Source organism: Eucalyptus grandis, chromosome 1 (assembly GCF_016545825.1).
Source record: "Eucalyptus grandis isolate ANBG69807.140 chromosome 1, ASM1654582v1, whole genome shotgun sequence".
Classification (NCBI taxonomy): Eukaryota; Viridiplantae; Streptophyta; class Magnoliopsida; order Myrtales; family Myrtaceae; genus Eucalyptus; species Eucalyptus grandis.
In genome coordinates, this window is record NC_052612.1 from 15,651,086 (window position 1) to 15,654,484 (window position 3,399).

Here is a 3,399-nt window from a genome sequence, read left to right on the forward strand (position 1 = left end):
CACATCACAATGTTATAAAAAAAATCACGTTCCATCATTGTGACACTATTTTGATGCCTACAAGACGTTGATTGGCAATGGATTTTAGTGTCCCTTGAGTCAATAAGGCCGGTTCGATCGGCCTTATTTATCTTATCTTTAGTCCGTGGTGTTACTTTTCCTCATTGTTTTAAATCGTCCACACACATTTCTGTCATTATATATAAGGGCCCTTCATTTGATATCTCACTCCTATACCAATTCTCACCTCGTTAGCAAAGCTCGCTTCAAGTATATTCTTGGATCATGGTAATCTACCTTTATTATATGCATTAGAGGGACGAGACAACAGATTTCTACTTTACAATTCAATGATGCATTATTGATCATATCAAATTGCAAAATCATGTCAAAATCATCGTGTATGCTACCTTGGTGAGCCATATTTAGGTGAGCCGCATGCTTGTGCGCTCAATTCATCACGATCACCAAATCATGTAGGATACCTCGCAGGTCTAGATGATGGGTTGAGCAATGATAAGGTTAAAGAGAGTCGGGCCGATTTAGTGGCCAAAATAATTCGTATAAGCAACCAAAATTGTTAGGTCCAATTATAAAAAATAATTGGAAGTCCTGTCGGCATTCCTCATTTTGGTTATGTTGCAACAATATGTGCAGGGGTTGGATGAAGAGTTGGCAGGGGCCAAGGAACTGGCTTACCAACCCATGAAGAATTCAGGGCAAGGTGGATTCAAGGCCACCTATTTCTTATTTGGTAAGTTAATTTGCAAGTGATGATCATTGAATATTCAAGTCTGCAATGCATCACAGGCAACACAACTCTCAAACATTGATTTGTTGCAGCCATGATGTTCCTGGACAACATCGGCTTCGTGGCTAGCATGGCAAGCCTGGTTTGTACTTCATGTTCGTCATGAAGTTCGACCTCTCTGGATCCTCCACCACCGACCAACTATCTTGGCACCACGTTCTTGCTGACCCTTGTCGGAGGGTTCATCTCCACCTACATGACTCGTCTCAACACCGCCCTCGTCTTCGGTGCGATTGAGCTGATGGTAACTTTTCCACGCCCGCACATACTCAACACAATCTCAGTTAACGAGAAGTAAGGCCCGAGACTTACCTAAATTGAGTGCAGCTATATGAAATTATCTCAAGAAAACCAGAACAAACAAACCCATTTCGATGAGCGAGTCCCACTTAATCTGCTCAGATCAAGTCTAGCTTAGTTTCAGTCGATTAACTTACTGTATAGGAACTAATTTAGTCATCGAGAATGTTAAGTTGAACTTTGTACTGCATGAAAGTATTTTCCTTTCCTAAGTCATCGAATTCCAATTTTTTCCAGGGATATCTGTTGGTGATCATCCAATCCCACTACAAGAACCTCCAGCCCGCACCATGTGCGGAATCCACGTGCGTTCATGGCTCAAAGGCTCTCTTGATGTACATGTCGATATGCCTTCTGGGCCTTGGAGGAGGAGGCATAAGAGGCTCGATCCCTGCCCTTGGGGCAGACCAGTTCGACCACCGCAATCCTAAGGAAAGGAAGGACATTGCCAGTTTCTTCAACTGGTTCTTGCTCAGCATCACCATCGGAACCCTCGGAGTGACCTTCGTGGTGTATTTGAGCACGGAGAAGAGATGGGATGTCGGGTTTGGGGTCTCACTCTGTTGCGCCTTTTCGGGCTCGTGTTCCTGGCCTTGGGGAAGAGGTTTACAGGGTCCGTGTGCCCGGAGAGCCCGCTCTTGAGGGTCCTTCAGGTGGCCTCTCTCTCTCTCTCTCTCTCTCTCTCTCTCTGAGCGTGCGCTCCTGTACTTCTAGTGTCAAGTGGGCTAATCAAAGACTAAGGGCGCCATTGTATAAGTCAAAGGCAAGGCATTGCTCGAATTCCCTCGTGAATAATTTGAATTGTGATTTACTAAATTTATCAAGTTGCACGGGAGTTGAGTGATCCAGCATATTTATATTTTTCTAGACCGTCATCGGCTAGATCCACTGCATAACTTTGGTGTAAAACATTTAAGCTGGTTGCTACCTAAGGGTATGCCAATGCCTCACCTTTCCAATCGAACATACGTATGGGATGGTTTATGTTTCCTGGTGTGTGAAAAAAGACAACAAGATTGCAGCGTAGAAACGATGTTTCATTGGAAACTGTTGAAACCCTTGCGCAGGTTTTAGTGGTCGCGGTGAAGAACTGGAGAGCGGAGGTGCCACAGACCGCGGAAGAACTGTACGAAGTGCGGGATCATAGGTCCGCCAGGAGAGGAGAGCTCATCCCCCACACTTCTCAATTCGGGTTCGTCCTCTCTAACGCTCCAACCCACGATACGAGCATGGATTCAATTGGATACAAACCGACATGAATATTGATACGATGACAGAAGTCACAAACACTGACACGACGATCACGACATAAATTGTATCGTTCTAATCTGGCCATGAAAACCTCTAAATCGATTTTATCGTTTCATGATTAATTGCTCTTTCTTACATTAGTATGTGTAAAATTTGTGAATGATCAGGTTTTAGACAAAGCAGCAATCCTCCCTAAGGGCACAGACCCGGCAAAATGGAAGGTGTGCACAGTGACCCAAGTGGAGGAAGTCAAGATCCTGACCAGGATGATGCCAATCCTCCTAAGCACCATTCTCATGAACACATGCTTGGCCCAATTACAGACCCTCTCGGTCCAACAAGGCACCCTCATGGACACAAACCTCGGCCACTTCCAAGTCCCTCCGGCCTCGATCCCGGTCATCCCTCTAGTCTTCATGTCCGTTCTCATCCCCGTCTACGAGTTCGCCTTTGTCCCTTCATCCGGAGGTTCACGGGCCACCCGAATGGGATCACTCTCCAGAGGGTCGGGGTCGGGCTTGTCCTCTCGGCCATCTCGATGGGCATCGCCGGGCTCGTGGAGATCAAGAGAAGCAGGAGCTCCTCCGACATAACTACAAAATCAGCCTCTTCTGGCTCTCCTTCCACTACGCGGTCTTCGGGATCGCCGACATGTTCACGCTGGTGGGCCTGATGGAGTTCTTCTACAGAGAGGCCCCCTGGGCATGAACGCTCTCGACCTCCTTCTCCTGGCTCTCTCTGTCGATCGGGTACTACCTGAGCTCCGCGTTCATCGGGCTCATCGACACGGTGACCGAGAGGTTGGGCAAGGGCAGAGCAAGGGAGGATGGCTACAAGGGAGGGACTTGAACGCGAACCATGCGGAGCGGTTCTATTGGTTCCTGGCCATCCTAAGTGTGGTCAACTTTGTGAATTACTTGTTCTGGGCCAATTGGTACGAGTACAAGAACAATGTGCCTGGGGATGAGAGATGCTTCTCAGAGCTGGGCCTAATAACAATGGTGCCACCAATGATGAATCGTTCGCTACAAGTATGA

General features: G+C 47.1%; 1 pseudogene; it reads left to right on the forward strand.

Annotated features, from left to right (window-relative positions):
• The first annotated feature begins 475 nt into the window (after positions 1–475).
• Positions 476–3,399, forward strand: LOC120285911 (annotated as a pseudogene).